The sequence below is a fragment of the Saimiri boliviensis genome, chromosome 1 (genome assembly GCF_048565385.1).
Source record: "Saimiri boliviensis isolate mSaiBol1 chromosome 1, mSaiBol1.pri, whole genome shotgun sequence".
NCBI classification, from domain to species: domain Eukaryota; kingdom Metazoa; phylum Chordata; class Mammalia; order Primates; family Cebidae; genus Saimiri; species Saimiri boliviensis.
Genome location: NC_133449.1, coordinates 170,452,772 through 170,469,658, shown reverse-complemented (window position 1 = coordinate 170,469,658; position 16,887 = coordinate 170,452,772). Strand labels below are relative to the sequence as shown.

At 45.3% G+C, this 16,887-nt stretch overlaps 1 long non-coding RNA gene across 1 annotated transcript in view; it reads right to left on the bottom strand.

Moving 5' to 3' along the window:
- Nucleotides 1-10,227: 10,227 nt before the first annotated feature.
- The window catches only part of LOC141580279 (uncharacterized), a 29,869-nt gene continuing 23,209 nt past the window's right edge, over nt 10,228-16,887 (bottom strand). Inside the window, exon 4 of the long non-coding RNA XR_012512461.1 lies at nt 10,228-13,598. This is a non-coding gene — a long non-coding RNA (uncharacterized LOC141580279). The remainder of the gene's footprint in view (nt 13,599-16,887) is intronic.

Here is a 16,887-nt window from a genome sequence, read left to right as displayed (position 1 = left end):
GCCTCGGCCTCCCAAAGTGCTGGGATTACAGGCTTGAGCCACCGCGCCCGGCCTTTATGATATTTAAACTGGAACATGACATTAGTATAAGCTTCATTTGATACACAGAAGGATATATTTATTTATTCATATATATTTATTTAGGTCCTGGCTCATCCATGAAAGAATTGAAATGGCTGGGTATATAGAACTGTTTCCACCAGGCATGGTGGCTCACCCCTTTAATCCCAGCACTTTGGGAAGCTGAGTTGGAAGGATTGCTTAAGCCTAGGAGATTGAGATCAGCCTGGGCAACACAGCCAGATCCCAAGAAAGAAAAGAGAGAGAGAGAGAGAGAGAGAGAAAGCAAGGAAACTGAGTTGGAAGGATTGCTTAAGCCAGGACATTGAGATCAGCCTGGGCAATATAGCCAGATCCTGTAAAAGAAGAAAGAAAGAAAAAAGAGAGAAAGAGAGAGAGAGAGAAAGAAGGGAGGAAGGAAGGAGGGAAGGAAGGAAGGAAGGAAGGAAGGGAAAATTAGCTGGGTGTGGTTTGAGCCTGAGAGGTTGAGGCTGTAGAGAAATGTCAATCCTGTTGTATGTCAACTATAGTATTAAATACTAATAAATTAGTATTCCATTATTCTGAAAGTCCTGAAAGGAAACTAAGGAAATGAGATTCCTGCAGAGTTGCTCTCTCATAGCATCACGATTACTTCTGAATCACTCAAAGGGCATTGCAACGTGCACGGGAGAAACTGTGTCATTGCCTAAGACAGTATCCTCTTGTTTTTTGTTTTCCTTTTTGTTTTTTTGAAATAGAGTCTCTGTGTTGTCCAGGCTGGAGTGCAGTGGCACAATCTCGGCTCACTACAACCTCCGCCTCCTGGGTTCAAGTGATTTTCCTGCCTCAGCCTCCTGAGTAGCTGGGATTACAGGCATCCACCACCACACCCAGCTAATTTTTAATATTTTTAGTAGAGATAGCGTTTCACCAGGTTGGCCAGGCTAGTCTCAAACTCCTGACCTCAGGTGGTCTGCCTTCCTCAGCCTCCCAATGTGCTGGGATTACAGGCGTGAGCCACTGCACCCAGGCTCCTCTTGTATTAATATCATCCTAACAGTGGCCCCAGGCTCCTAAGTCATGGGGGCCATTCCCCTAACCATGTCTCTCACAATTTATTATTAGAAAAGGGCCCTTGGTGGACCAATTTTTAAAACATTTTCTTTGAAGTTACTTATTTTGAATTAGGTAACACAAAATATTTCAAAAGTCCAAAGGTACAAGAGTGCTTAAGACAAAGCTGCTCCTTCCCACTTGTCTTCCAGCCAGAACAATCACTGTTAATAGTTTCTAGAAATAGTCCGTGCATACACCAGTCTGCATGTTTGTGGTTTTAATTTTCATTCAAATAGTGGAATTCTCTTCAATGTCTTGTGCCTTGTTTGTTTCCCTATCTTGCTTTTTCACTCAACAGTTTATCTTGAGGCCCAGCTTCGCTAAGTGACTGCTCTCAACTATGACAGGCCTGTGTGCTTGAGACCCTTAAAGGGCAGGAGGGATTTGGTTCCCAATAAAGTCAAACTGTCTGACTTGGGGTGGGAGGGGTTCGGCCCATGTCTACTCAGCCTGATTCAGAAGCTCATCACCTGCAGGAAGGGTAGGTCTGGGGTTAGACAATCAGTGCTAGCCTTCTTAAGCACCTCACTCGGGGACGCATTTATTTTTAGAGATTTTAAATTACATAGGAAATACACAAATGTATTCCTGCTAGAAAAAAAAAAGTCAAACAATACAATTGAAGTAAAAGCCCATTTGAATTCCCAAATCCAAGTTTACTCTCTATTCAGAAGTATTCACTGTAGGCCGGGTGCAGTGGCTCATGCCTATAATCCCAGCACTTTGGGAGGTTGAAGTGGGTGGATCATCTGAGGTCAGGAGTTCAAGACCAGCCTAGCCAACACGATAAAACCCCATGTTTACTAAAAATACAAAAATTAGCCAGGCATGGTGGCACATGCCTGTAATCCCAGCTACTTGGGAGACTGAAGCAGGAAAATAACTTGAACCTGGGTGGCAGAGGTTGCAGTAAGCAGAGATAGCACCACTGCACTCAAGCCTGGGCAACAGAGCAAGACTGCATCTCAAAAAAATATATATATAGTCACTGTAGCCATTTGATATTTTGCGTGTTTTGAGATTTTTTTAACTTTTATTTTTATTTATTTATTTTTGAGGAGGAGTCTCACTCTCACCCAGACTGAGTGCAGGCTCACTTCAACCTCTGCCTTCTGGGCTCAAGCAATCCTTCTGTCACAGCCTCCCAAGAAGCTAGGATCACAAGTGCATGCCACTATGCCCAGCTAATATTTTTTAGAGATGGGGTTTTCCCATGTCACCCAGGCTGGTCTCAAACTCCTGAGCTCAAGCTATTCACCTGCCCCGGCCTCCCAAAGTGCTGGGATTACAGCCTTGAGCCACCACTCCCAGCCCTGAGACTCTTTTTTAATGGAGAGGTCGTTTTTGTTGTTTTCCTACTATCAAGGACTTCAAGAGGCTGCTATCACCAGACCCTTTCAGCAAACTGCTCATGGTTAATTGCAGTGACCCAGAAAGAAGTTTTTATTCCATGGAGCCTCTTTCTGAGATGCTCTGCTCATCACAAACTATGAGTAATGGGATTTTCTCAAGTCCTCCAGCTTTTTTCCCCATTCCACAGACCATGGCAAGGCCAGCTACCTCCCTAGGACTTCTGTGGATTCCAGGGCTGCTTATGTTTTCCTAGTCACCTCCCATCACCACTTCCTGCTTCCCCCGCCTTTTGGGACAGGGCCTCACTCTGTCACTCAGGCTGGGGTGGCATGGCCTCATCACTGCTCACTGCATCCTCCACCGGCTGGGCTCAAGCGTTCCTCCTGTCTTAGCCTCCAAGCAGCTGGAACTACAGGTGTGCGCCACCACATCTGGCTAATTTTTTATTTTTCTGTGGAGACAAGGTCTCCTTATGTTGCCAGGGCTGGTCCTGAACTCCTGGTTCAAGCCGTCTTCCTGCCTCAGTCTCCCAAAGTGCTGGGATTACAGGCGTGAGCCACAGTGCCCCGCCTACTTCCTGCTCTTCAATCTGCTGTTGGGCTCTTTGTTCTGACATCTCTTCCCATGCTTACCATCGCCACCATCCCTTCTTTATTCTCCCAAACACTAACCATTTTACTGACGTCTGTGGGTGAAGGAGAGGTGTTAGAGAACAATGTCAAACGGAAAATAAAATTACAAAAGAATTTTCCAGGCATCACTCTTCTGAAAAACTCCTCAGCCACTGTACCTTGGGAGGAATAGCTGGCTGAGTTCCTTAAGCCCTGATCTCAGGGCAACTTGAGTTACCTTCTTTTTTCCAAAATCCCTGTGCCATCTCCCTCAAATCTCTTCCCATTCAACTCTCCAGGAATAGCTTCCAAATTCCTATTGCTTTATCTAGTCTAGAAATTAACTCTCTTGGTATTGCAGAGTAGTTAAATGACTCCATCTGTTTGAATCAGGGCTCTGCTACTTGCTGCCTGGTAACCTCAGATGAGTTACTTAACCTCGCTCCACTCCAGTTTCTTAATATATGACAGGACTCAGGAGGCTGAGGTGGGAGGATCACTTGAGCCCAGGAGTTGAGGTTGCAGTTAGCGATGACTGCACCACTGCACTCCAGACTGGGTGACAGAGCAAGACCTGTCTCTTAAAAAATACATGTCTTTTTAAATATTATACATACATACATGCTATATATATATATATATACACACACACACATATATATGTGTGTATATATAATTATATCTATATAGGCTGGGCGTGGTGGCTTATCACTTTGGGAGGCCAAGGTGGGCAGATCACTTGAGGTCAAGAGTTTGAGACCAACCTGGCCAACATGGTGAAACCACTGCCCTGGCCCAGGTGAGAGCTAATGGGCCCCTACCTATGCTGGTGCAGGTGGAGATAGCGGATTTGCAGGTAAGCCCAGCAGGACTTGCTAGGGGACTGAGGGTGGAAGACAGGGGAAAGGGGACTCAAAGATGAGTTTCAGGTCAATACATTCTAATTTGGCCGGGCGCGGTGGCTCAAGCCTGTAATCCCAGCACTTTGGGAGGCCGAGGCGGGTGGATCACAAGGTCAAGAGATCAAGACCATCCTGGTCAACATGGTGAAACCCCGTCTCTACTAAAAATACAAAAAATTAGCTGGGCATGGTGGCTCGTGCCTGTAATCCCAGCTACTCAGGAGGCTGAGGCAGGAGAATTGCCTGAGCCCAGGAGGCGGAGGTTGCGGTGAGCCGAGATCACGCCATTGCACTCCAGCCTGGGTAACAAGAGCGAAACTCCGTCTCAAAAAAAAAAAAAAAACATTCTAATTTAACCTCTGTTTTATATATAGATATATATGTATATAGATAGAGAGAGACAAAATTATTATTATTATTTTGAGGCAGAGTCTCAGGCTGGAGTGCAGCAGCATGATCTCAGTTCACTGCAACCTCTGCCTGCCCAAGTGATTCTCCTGCCTCAGCCTCCCAAGTATCTGGGATTACAGGGCCACCACGCCCAGATAATTTTTATATTTTTAGTAGAGGGCAAACATGTTTCACCATGTGGGCCAGGTTGGTCTCAAACTCTTGACCTCAAGTGATCTGCCCACCTTGGTCTCCCAAAGTGCTGGGATTACAGGCATGAGCTACCACATCCAGCCTATATAGTGTGTGTGCGTGTATGTGTGTGTGTGTGTGTGTGTGTGTGTATATATATATATATATATATATATATATATATAATATTTAAAAAGACCTATATCTTTTAAGAGACAGGTCTTGCTCTATCACCTAGTCTGGACTGCAGTGGTGCAATCATCGCTAACTGCAACCTCCAACTCCTGGGCTCAAGTGATCCTCCCACCTCAGCCTCCTGAGTCCTGTCATATATTAAATCTGAGACTCTCTCTGTCCACTTATTTATGTGCTATGTTCTCCCCAACTAAACCGGAGGCTCCCTGAGGGCAGGAGCCTCGGCTGTCTTGTTCACTGCTCTGGCCTAGCATCTTGCACGGTGTACACTTGTTGAATGAATGAACAGATGAATGAACGAATGAGGAAAATGAAGAGGAAATGCCAGGGAAATATGGTCTGAGGAAGTATTCCAAGGTAGGGGTCCCAAGAGAACTATCACTCCATACAGGAGCCTGGTTCCTCCCTGTGAGGTGGGTGCTGATCTGAGCCAGGAGCATTGGCCCCGGAGTCTAGGGGCCTCCTGAGTGTCTTCCTGAGATGGAAGAGGGAGCATCCTCACCCTGCCCCAGTCATAAATACCCAGACTGCTGGACCAAAAGGGCAGAGCTGCTGCCTCCAATGCCGATTTCCACACAGCCGCTGCCTTCTTCCACCCACCAGAGAGCCCCTGAGTTTCCATAGCAACAGAGGACTGCACCAGAGTCCAAATAGGGATGTCTGCACCTCCCAGCACTTCTAGCTGGGGAGGCAGGGGATGGTCAGTCCACAGCTGTGCCTGTGCCCTCTCTCTGGCCTGTCTTGATCTCTAAGCAAACACCCTCCTCGGCCTTTCCACCCTCATTTCACTCCCTCACTTGAAAATATTAAGAGGATCTGAAAAAATATGGGTACTAGGCTTAATACCTGAGTGACAAAATAATCTGTACAACAAACTCCCATGCACTTTGGGAGTCTGAGGTGGGTGGATCACCTGAGGTCAGGAGTTCAGGACCAGCCTGACCAACATAGTGAAACCCTGTTTCTACTAAAAATGCAAAAATTAGCCGGGCGTGGTGGCACATACCTGTAATTCCAGCTACCCAGGAGGCTGAGGAAGGAGAACTGCTTGAACCTGGGAGATAGAGGTTGCAGTGAGCCAAGATTACGCCACTGCATTCCAGCCTGGGTGACAGAGAGACACTCCGTCTCTAAATAAATATAATTAATTAATTAAAATAAAATAAAACAAAATCTCAGGAAGCATTTATTTCAGGGTCTTCTCCTCTGCTTTCTCTCCCCACTGTGGAAGGAGAGGGGAAGGATGGCCTTATCTTTGTGTCCTGTCCAGGCCCACAAATTGGACGAAAGAACAAAGGAGCAGGATTCTCTGATCACTTACAGCTCTCAAGCCTGTCTGAAGAATGTTTTCTTTTTAAATACCACTTGGTTAGTCTAGCTGATCACCTCCCGGAGTGTTTTGGTTTCTATCAGCTGCCTTTTTGGTACCCCAAAAGAGACCCCTGAAGAAGCAAAACCTGCCTTTTACGTCCCAGAAGCTAAGAGCCTTTTGGAGTAGCTGCTGTTGTCTGTCAAAACAACAACAGCATCTACCACGCACTAAGTGAATGTGTGACATGCATCACTTCTCTCCATCCTTACAACTGCCCTGCAAAAAACATATGAGTAGTCCCATTTTGTTATATAAGGAAACTGAGGCCACACAGCTGTTAAGAGACCACACTGCAATCTGAGCCCTGGACTCGCAGACTCTAAAACCCAAGCCACTGGCCGCTGCTCTATGCTGGGAGGCATGGCCAGCTCCATGGAATGACATATTTAGCTTCCCCAGCCCCAGCCAATCCCTGGGTCCTCACGTGGCTCCCTCCCAGCCATGGTGGCCAGCAGTTGTTGGCTCTGTCCCCATGCCGTGTAACCCCCGCAGGGATCTGATGGAAATTTGCTCAAAGTGGGAACAAAGGCAGCATTTTTAGCCCCTTCTTTAGAAACCTTGACTCCCTGCCACATACGTGGCCGCTGGGATTGGCTGTTACCATGGCAACTGGCTGCCGCTCTCTGTCCAATTATGTCAGCCCTGAACTGCAGGGCTTCCATACCCATTTCCTGCCAGATCTCCCCAGCCCACCAGCCCAGCCCCTCTGACCTCCAGGCGGCTTTGAATGCCTGTGCTTTCTAATTACAGCTGCCTTTCAATTCTCTGGTCTTTTCTGAACCCTTTGTAATCTGCATGGAACTTCTCCTCCCACAGCCCAGCGTTACACTCGGCCCTCTGGCCCTTTATCTGTGGTTTCTACAGCATTAATTGTGTATCTGGCCTTGTACCCAGCATACACACACGCTCCAATGGGCACACAGCTTGGACACAGAAATATCAACTATCCCAGGCTCAGTGCCTAGCCCTGAGATGTTTCTCCTGCAATTGTGACCTTGCTGGGGGTCTCAGTGGTCTGATTTCAGGCCAGCTTCTTTGTACATTCATTTATTCATTCAGTGACTCATGAGCACCTATGATGTTGCAGGCACTAGGGATACCAAGTTAAACAAGACAAAATGGAACTTTATATTTTTGGGAGGTGCAGGGGTGATAAAACGTAAAATGGTAAGCAATTAAATAAATACATGTGATTTTGGAACATGTTAAGTGTGGTGAAGAGAAAGAAATGAGGGACCCCATTTCTGGGATGAACATTTGCCTCTGTCCTCACTTAAGCTCCCCACTTCCAGCCAGAGGGGCTCACTAGATGAAGGAGATGAGGAGGAGGTGCTTGGGGTTCATCGGGCACTTTGGATGCAAGTGGCAGAGACCAAACTTCAGTAGCTTAGGGAAGAGGGTGCTGTGTGCAGAGCTGCAGCTGGAACTCTGAGGCTTGAAAGTTACCAAGACTCAGTATTATCTTTTCTCTGCATCCCTCTCGGGGTGCCAGCTTCCTTTCCTCGAAGTAGCTTTTCTTTTATTTTTCTTTTTTTATTTTTTTGAGACAGAGTCTCACACTATTGCCCAGGCTGGAGTGCAGTGGTGTGATTTTGGCTCACTGCAACCTCCACCTTTGGGTTCAAGTGATTCTCCTGCCTCAGCCTCCTGAGTAGCTGGGATTACAGGCGTCTGCCACCATGCCCAGCTCATTTTTTGAATATTTATTTATTTATTGAGACAGAGTCTCGCTCTTGTCACCCAGGCTGGAGGGCAATGGCGTGATCTCCGTTGATTGCAACCTCAGCCTCCAGTGTTCAAGCAATTCTCCTGCCTCAGCTTCCCAAGTAGCTGGGATCATAGGTGTGCCCTATCACACCTGGATAATTTTGTATTTTTAGTAGAGACGGGGTTTCACCATGTTGGCCAGGCTAGTCTCAAACTCCTGACCTCAGGTGATCTACCCATCTCACGCTCCCAAAGTGCTGGGATTACTGGTGTGAGCCACTGTGCCCGGCCTTTTTCTCAATTTTTGAACTTTTATTATTATTATTGAGATGGAGTCTCGCTCCGTCGCCCAGGCTGGAGTGCAGTGGTACAATCTCAGCTCACTGCAACCTCACCCTCCTGGGTCCAGGTGATTCTCCTGTCTCAGCCTCCTGAGTAGCTGGGATTATAGGAATGCGCCACCACGCCCAGCTAATTTTTGTCTTTTTAGTGGGGATAGGGTTTCACTACGTTGGTCAGGCTGGTCTCAAACTCCTGACTTTGTGATCTGCCCCCCTCGGCCTCCCAAAGTGCTGGGATTAAAGGCATGAGCCACCGTGCCTGACTCAAAATAAATTTTTTTTTTTTTTTTTTTCAGACAGAGTCTAGCTCTGTCACCCAGGCTGGAGTGCAGTGGCGTGATCTCGGCTCACCACAACCTCCGCCTCGCAGGTTCAAGCAATTTTCCTGTCTCAGCCTCCTCAGTAGCTTGGATTACAGGTGTGCACCACCACATCCGACTAATTTTTGTATTTTTATTAGAGACGGGGTTCCACTGTGTTGGCCAGACTAGTCCCAAAATCCTGACCTACCACTTCAGCCTCCTAAAGTGCTAGGATTACAAGCGTGAGCCACAAAGCCCAGCCCAAAAAAATAATTTTTATAAAAAGAATTTGAGACAGGCATCTGAGAAAGTGTGCCCTTACACCTCTCCAGCTGCTTCAAGTGGTTTCTATGAGCAATCAGGGCCCTCTCTGTGGCATCCCAGGGCCTAGGCAGGGATAGATGCTCTGCCCGGGGCACTCACGCATAGATCTGCTGCTTTGTCTGACAGGCCATTTGCAGTCTTCTGGAGGCAGCGGTAAGAAACCAGATGCACACTTCGCTCCCCCAGAGAATTTATATGAAGAGAATTACCAAGATCTTGGTGTTCATTCCTTAGAAATCTGCTTCCTTTTTATAAACTCTAAGCAAACCGCAGGCTGTTTCTGAAAATGCATTTTACTTTGAATCTAAAGCTAGGCTGTGTGGTTGTTGAGATCTCTTCCCCTTCTTACATGATGGAAGTAGCAGGTATATTGGAGTAAGCACTGGGCCAGGAACCACGGAATTTTGTCATCTGGTTTTAGCCCTGATGAGGTCTGACCTTGAGTAAGCCCTTGCATGGCAGGGCCAGAGATTCCTTATCTGTTAAATGCATGTTTTGACTGGCATAATTTTCTAACATCTCAGCCACTCGAATCCACCATCATAATTTTTGTCATACCTGTGTGTCACCTGTATTTTTATATACTTAGTATTCTTCTGAAAACTGAACTAGCTTTTTAACTTGGATTCATGCCAGGCAATATGTCCAAGGAATCACATATTTAATGTACTAGTTTTATTTTTACCACTGTGTACTAGAACACTTTTTTGTTTTAGAAGACAGTCTCACTCTGTTGCCCAGGCTGGAGTGCTGTGGCGCAATTTTGGCTCACTGCAACCTCAGCCTCCTGGGTTCAAGTGATTCTTCTCTTTTGTCTCAGCCTCCTGAGTAGCTGGGATTACAGGCACATACCACCATGCCTGGGTAATTTTTTTTGTTTGTTTGTATTTTTAGTAGAGACAGAGTTTCACCATGTTGGCCAGGCTTGTCTTGAACTCCTGACGTCAAGTGATCCATCTGCCTCAGCTTCTCGAGTAGCTGGGACTACAGTCACATACCACCATGTCTGGCTAATTTTTTTTGTATTTTTAGTAGAGACAGGGTTTCACCATGTTGGCCAGGCTTCTCTTGAACTCCTAACCTCAAGTGATCTGCCTACCTCAGCTTCCCAAAGTGCTAGGATCACAGGCGTGAGCCACTGCGCCCAGCTTAGAATTATTCTTAATCATATTTATCTGCATAACCTCTGAAACCATCCTGTATCACCCTTTGGGAAATACTGGACTAGAACATCACTGTGGTTACCCAATGTCTTCTCCCCTACTGAGAAACTGTAATAATTCCAAAAGGAAATGCAATTTCAGAAACAAAGAAGAAGAAGAATAATATATATATATATATATATATATATATATATATATATATATATTCATTCCTGAGCCAACAACAGTCAGCATAACCCTTGAAACAAAATGGTTGTGTTTTGACAACTTTCTGTCTCCCATCACAGGTATGGGACCCAACTCTTACTTCCATGCTCCCATTTCCTGAGTCTGAGGAGTCTCCTGGGCCCTGCTCACTTTCCCTTGGAAGTACCACAGAATTCCCTGCAGCCTCCCAAGTAGCTGGGGTTACAGGCACCTGCCACCCATGCCCAGCTAAGTTTTGTATTTTTAGTAGAGACAGGATTTCATCATGTTGGTTGAACTCCTGACCTCAGATGATCCACCCGTCTTGGCCTCCCAAAGTGCTGGGATTACAAGCATGAGCCACCACGCCCCGCCACTCCTAGGTATTTACTCATGAGAAATGAAAACATATTTATAGCAGCTTTATTCATTATAGCCCCAAACAACCCAAAAATTTCAGAGGCCCAAATAGATGAAGAGATAAACAAATTGAGAAATAGCCAGATAGCAGAATGTGATTCAGCAGTAACAAGAACTGTACTATTGATATAACACACGAAACAACATGGATGAATCCCAGAAACGTACAAGAAACGAAACCAGGCACATAGAAAAATGATTTTTTTCTTGTCTTTTTTTAAATGTAAGTGAAACTGTGAACAGAAAAGAATGCATATTGTATGATTCCATTAATACTACATTCAAGAACAGGCAAAAATACTCTGTGGTGACAGAAATCAGAACCGTGGTTGTCCATGCAGGATAGGGATTGAGAAGAAGGGGAAATTTTCTGGGGTCATGGAAATGTTCTCTATCTCCTTTGGGGTGTTGGATATGCCAGTGTATACATTTGTCAAAACTCATCCAGTTACACTCTAAAGATTTTTGTGTTTCATTGTTTGCAATTTTACCTTAATTTTAAAAACAAAACTAAAAAAATTCATTCTCTGGCCCCACCCTACTGAATTCCTACTGAATGAGAATTCTTGGAAAACCTGCAAGTTTATGTTTTACACAACTTCCCAGGTGATTCTGACACACAGCCAAGTTTGGGAACCTTTGGCTCCCAAGCAAGTTTCTGCTGACTCATAGTTAATTAAATTTGGGGAAGTTACATGGCTGCTATTAGAAGGAGAGACCATAATAACATCTATTGCTTATTGAGCATTTATCTTCTCAAATTCTCCCAGTAACTCAGCAAGGCAGGTATTATTGTCTTCATTTTGCAGATAAAGAAACTGAGGGCAAGGCATTTGCTCAGATCAGCTGGGCAAATAGCAAAAATGACTTATCCCAACTCTTCCTTACCACAACCATCTCATTCTTTCTACCATTCATTCATTCATTCATTCAGCAATCAAAAACAGATAAGTACTGTGTGCCTTCTTGGTGTCAGGCACTATGCTGGGCATAATGCCACACCCACCTCCCTGAGAAGGCTACAGTGAGCAGCGATAGCTGTGCTAGATGAAGGCTATAAAGCAGCCTTTGCCTCTGCCTTGCAGACTTGGGCAGGGAAAAGGTTTCCAGGCCTCTCTTGATTTTAATTATTCAGGTAGTTTCAGAGAGAGGCAGGAGGTTTATGGTTATATAAACATGACTAAAGAAAACCTCTGTGTTGCTTACTTTGGGAACTTTCCAGAAGCTAACACCAATAACAGATCATGTTAAAAATGGGTTAAAGTCATTATGAGATTATGAATAATTCACCAGGCACCCCCTGTTGCCCATTCCATTTTGTACTACATAATTGCTTCCTGGAAGTCTGCTCCCAGTGCAGGGAATTGGGAGTATCCATGAAATTGAATATTTCTGCTTTTGACAAGTAAATTTAAACAAAATTGCCGATTAGTTTCAGTCCACTGCTGCCTGTACCCTTTGAGTTGATAAGACTGGTCCTTTACCCCCAGCAAAATAGTTGAGTGAGTAAAAAAGGGTCCAGTTCCTTTGAAAGGGAAATTAGCCCCAGATCCTATTCACACCAGGCAGTGTCCCAAAGAGTCTAAGTATTTTGGAGGGCTGAGTGTGGAAGTGGGGGCTGGAGGAGGGATGTCTAAAGGAGAATCAGAGTCAAGCCACAAAATGGACTCTGGATGGTGTGATATAAAAAAAGGGAATTACCAGAATAAGAAGAGCAATCATACTTTAAAAAAAAATTGGGGCCAGGCACAGTGGCTCACACCTGTAATCCCAGCACTTTGGGAGGCTGAGGCAGGAAGATCACAAGGTCAAGAGATTAAGACCATCCTGGTCCACAGGGTGAAACCCCATCTCTACTAAAAATATACAAAAAATCATCTGGGTCTGGTAGCAGGAGCCTATACTCCCAGCTACTTGGGAGGTTGAGGCACGTGAATCACTTAAACCCAGGAGGCGGAGGTTTCAGTGAGCTGAGATCGAGCCACTGCACTCCAGCCTAGGTGACAAAGTGAGACTCTGCTTCAAAAAAACAAACAAACAAACAAACAATTGGATTAGGTTGGTCTCCATGGCTCATGACTATAACCCCAGCACTTTGGGAGGCCGAGGCAGGTGGATCACTTGCATCCAGGAGTTCAAGACCAGCCTGGGCAAAATGGTGAAACTCCCTCTCTACAAAAATACAAAAATTACTGGGCATGGTGGTGCATGCCTGTAGTCCCAGTTATTCAGGAGGCTGAGGTGGGAGGATCACTTGAGCCCAGGAGGTTGAGGCTACAGTGAGCTGTGATTGCAACACTGCACTCCAGCCAGAGCAACAGAGTAAAACCCTGTCTCAAAAAAAAAAAAAAAGAAAGTTGGATTAGATGTAACTCATGTACCCAATATTAATCCTTTTAAAGTATACTTGCCACTGGTTTTTAGTATATTCACAAGATTGTGCAACCGTCACTATCTAATTCCAGAACATTTTCATTTTCATGTCCCGAAAGAAATTCTATATCCATTAGCAGCTACTCTCCATTCCCCTCTCTCTCCAGTCCCAACAACCACTAATCTACTTTCTGTCTCTATGGGTTTGCCTATTGTAGACATTTCATATACATGGAATCATGCAATTTGTTGCCTTTCGTTACTGGCTCCTTTTGCTTAGCATGATATTCTCAAAGTTCGTCCGTGTCATGGCATGTATCAAAACTTCATTCCTTTTTATTGCTGAATAACATTCTCTTGTATGGATAAACTAAATTTTGTTTACACATTCATTCACTGATGAGCAATTGGATTGTTTCTACTGTTTTGGCTATTATAAGTAATGTTGCTGTGAACATTTATGTACAGGTTTTTGTATGAAAATATGTTTTCAGGGTAGGTACAGTGGCTCATACCTGTAATCCCAGCACTTTGGGAGGCCGAGGTGGAAGGATCACTTAAACTCGGAAGTTCGAGACCAGCCTGGGCAACATAGCGAGAGCCCTTTCCCTACAAAAACAAAAAACAAAAACAAAAAAATTTAAAGAAAGTGTGTTTCAATTCTCTTGGGTATATACCTAGAAGTAGAATTGCTGGGAATATGGTAACATGTGTATAATCTTTTGGGGAACTGCCAGACTCTTTTCTACAGTGGCTACACCATTTTACATTCCTACCAGCAATATTCAAGGGTTCTGCCCTTCTCTACAATGTCCGACTTCTCTAGCAATGTCCTTACTTTATCTTCCTTGTCAAAACTTATCTGTTCTATGTACTATTCACAGCTTATATGAAAACCTCATCAACATTACTGATTCCCTGTGTCATCCTTTCTAGATAACATATTCACAGCTCAAGAAGAGCTTCCTGGAGGGACAATTAATCAGGACACTCCCAAATCCAAGTGGTCTGAAACAAAAAGAAAATTTATTTACTTATGTAGCTGGGAAGATAATGGGGTAGTTTATAGACTTTAAGGGGGAGTTATAGAAACCAAGACTTCAGGGTAACACCTTCTCTCTCTCTCCCTTGCTCCCTCTATCTCTCCTCCTCCTCCTCTCCCCTCTACCCCAACCCCTCCTCCTCTCCCTGTTTCTTTGCCCCTTTTCTTCTTCTCCTTCTTCTTCTTCTTCTTCTTCTTCTCCTGCTCCTCCTCCTCCTCTTCTTTTTTGAGATGTTTCAGTCAGTCACCCAGGCTGGAGTGCATCGACACCATCTCGGCTCACCACAATCTCCACCTTCCACATTCAAACACTCCTCCTACCTCAGCCTCCTTGGGTAGCTGGGATCACATGTGCACACCAGCTCAACCCGCCCATTTTTCCTTTTTTTTTTTTTTTTTTTGAGACAGAGTTTCACTCTTGTTACCCAGGCTGGAATGCAATGGCACGATCTCGGCTCACTGCAACGTCCACCTCCTGGGTTCAGGCAATTCTCCTGCCTCAGCCTCCTGAGTAGCTGGGATTACAGGCACGCGCCACCATGCCCAGCTAATTTTTCTATTTTTAGTAGAGACGGGGTTTCACCATGTTGATCAGGATGGTCTCGATCTCTTAACCTTGTGATCCACCCGCCTCGGCCTCCCAAAGTGCTGGGATTACAGGAGTGAGCCACCGCGCCTGGCCTCACCCCACCCATTTTTATATTTTTGTAGAGGCAGGGTTTCACCCTGTTGCTCAGGCTGATCTCAAACTCCTGAGTTCAAGTGACTGCCAGCCTTGGCCTCCCAAAGTGCTAGGATTACAGGCATGAGCCACCATGCCTGGCCTGGTGTCCCCTTTCTACGGCTCTCTTTCCACCTCTCATCTCTGTTGCCTCTGCTTGGCCTCATTCCACAGTCAGTTTCTTTCCTTTTAAGAATGATGTCTGGTGGAAGACTCAGACTAACACCCTCCCAGTTTAGTAACTCAGGGACAGGGGCCCTCTCTCTCCCAGCATTGGCTATGCCATGCCCATCCCAGGACCAATCATGTGTACAGGAAAATGTAGTCTAATGTTTGGCCCACACGGGCTCCCATGCCTGTCTCTGTAGCTAGATCAGAAGAAGGGGAAGGGATGTGTGGAAGTAGGCAGTGGCAGGCACACACTGGGCAGCCAGAATTAATTGTTGCCAAAAATCTTAATTTAAAGGAGAAGCTCCAGTGATAGGAATTTCGGACACCATGGCAGACAGGTAGAAGGGTATCTGGGGACAGGAGGAGCTGGAAATCAACCTCAGAGCTTACTCTGTCTAAGTCTGGAGGCATCCCTGCTCTGGACAGACTCCTGGGGTAGTAGAGAATACTGAGCCCCTAAAAAGCCAACAGGCACTTTTCAAATTATAGTGCAACATGCACCACCACACCAACCTGGAGACCAGGGAAGGCCCAGCACTTGACCGCATAACCGCCTCCCTAGTCATTTCAATCTGTGTAATTTTACTTTTTCCAAGTGAGTAGAGCAGTCTTTTTTAGAAAATGGAGGAATAACTTCAGTAATTGAAAACATTTTCTTTACTCTCAGTGGGTCCCAAAATCTGAGGACTCTTAAGGGACTTGAAAACACTTCTCAACTACGATTAAACAAGATATTAGAGTCCACACATTAAAAAGAGGAAATGAGCTGAATCCTCAGATGTCAGAACTGGAAGAGCCCATGGGACCACTTAGTTCCTTCTGTTGTTTTATAGAGGGAGAATCTGAGGCCAAGGGCTGGAAGGGACCTGTCTGGTCCTCCAGAGCACAGGCGGCAGAGCCAGCACTAAATCCAGGTCTCCCGGCTCAGCGTCCTTTCCCCCTGACCAGGCCTCTTCTTGGCTGTCCTCTCCCTCATGAGCAGGAACTCAGATTAAAAAATACAGCTCCAGGTACATAGTAAGTAAGGTGCCGAACCCATGCAAAGACTTTCCTGTTTTAATTTTCTCTTTGGGCATCATTGCAGGAACACAATCTATGTCTTGGGGCGGGTTTTTTGCTGAAATCAGCACTGCCTGTGCCGTAATCTAGCTGTGAGTCACAGATTGCACAGGAAGCATCTTAATGACATTGCTCTGAGAGAGACAAGAGGAGAGTACTTGGGGGGAGGAGCAGAAAGAAACGCAGGCATTTTTGGAAGTGGTATAACGAGCTGCAATCAACAGATCAATTCTGAGTACTGACAGCCTGTGACGTTCTGTGAGCAGTATGAAGACATTTCAGACACAGTGCTGTCTTCCACGACTACAATCTAGGGAAGCACACCTACTGCTGGGACATGCTTTGAGTCCTTTTGTTGTTGTTGTTTTCACATGAAAGTGTAAACGTCCTTTATTCAAGGGTTTAGTTCTTGTCTGTCTTATAGGTTGCAAATATTCCTCTTCAGTTTTCATTTGTCTTTTGACTTGTTCTTCTCTTCTGAAGTATTTAATTTGCATATGTAATCATGTCTATCAGTCTCTGGTGTCGCCTAAGCTTTGGTGTCATAGTTCAATAGCCTTTCTACTTCAATTTAGTTTTATTTTTAGTTTTTGAAACAGGGTCTCACTCTGTCACCCAGGCTGGCCAGGCTGCAGTGCAGCAGTGCTGCAATCACAGCTCACTTCAGCCTTGAACCCCTGAGCTCAAGTGATCCTCCCTCTTCAGCCTCCTGAGTAGCTGAGACAATAGGCCCAGGCCACTACACTCAGCTTTTTTTAAATTTTACTTTATTTTTTTTGGTAGAATCAAGGTCTCCTCATGTTGCTTAGGTTGGTCTTAAACTACTAACCTTAAGTGATTTTCCCACCTTGGCCTCCCAAAGTGCTATGATTACAGACATGAGCCACTGTACCTAAACTCTACTT